This window comes from Mastomys coucha, unplaced genomic scaffold (assembly GCF_008632895.1).
Source record: "Mastomys coucha isolate ucsf_1 unplaced genomic scaffold, UCSF_Mcou_1 pScaffold6, whole genome shotgun sequence".
NCBI classification, from domain to species: Eukaryota; Metazoa; Chordata; class Mammalia; order Rodentia; family Muridae; genus Mastomys; species Mastomys coucha.
In genome coordinates, this window is record NW_022196912.1 from 114,883,287 (window position 1) to 114,884,023 (window position 737).

Sequence of the window (737 nt, forward strand, 5' to 3'; positions counted from 1 at the left end):
TTAAAATTTAGATATCTAATAAGATTATTTTATGATGGCAGCTTGATTGCATGAGTTACATTCATTTTTACAACCATTGCCACTGTATCCATTTCCAGAACCTTTTCATTATCCTATACTGAAGTCTGTACCCATTAAATGGTAACTCTGAAATGTCCTCATCCAAACCTTGTTATCTACTTACTGGTTTACTTTTTGTCCCAATGATGACTTTGACTGTTTTAGGTACTTTATTACAAGTAGAATTATAGACTCCTCTGTTGTAGTTTGAATATGCTTGGTCCGGGGAGTGGCACTATTTGGAGGTGTGGCTTTGTTAGAGGAAGTGTTTCATTGTAGGCTTGGGCTTTGAGACCATCATCCTAGCTGCCTGGAAGCCAGTCTTCTCCTAGCAGCCTTCAGATGAAGATGTAGAACTCTCAGCTTCTCCTGCACCATGCCTGCCTGGATGGTTCTATGCTCCGACCTTGACGATAATGACTGAACCTGTAAGCCAGCCCCAATTAAATGTTGTCCTTTATTAGAGTTGCCTTGGTCATGGTGTCTGTTCACAGCAGTAAAACCCTAATTAAGACATTCTCCTTATTTTACTCAGCACAGTGCCTTTGTCTCCATTTATTCAGGTTGCTATAACAAAATTCTACAAGCTGGATGGCTTTTAAACAGCAGAAATTTATTTCTCACAAGTCCAGACTGGGAAGGCTTAGTAAGATCAATGGGCCAGTGGATTCAAGTAT

General features: G+C 39.9%; 1 protein-coding gene across 1 annotated transcript in view; it reads left to right on the plus strand.

The window, feature by feature from the left end:
* The first annotated feature begins 366 nt into the window (after nt 1-366).
* Nucleotides 367-737, plus strand: part of Dglucy (D-glutamate cyclase) — a 101,620-nt gene continuing 101,249 nt past the window's right edge. The window contains exon 1 of the mRNA XM_031356196.1: nt 367-488. The gene's annotated coding sequence lies outside the window, so the exon portion shown is untranslated. The remainder of the gene's footprint in view (nt 489-737) is intronic.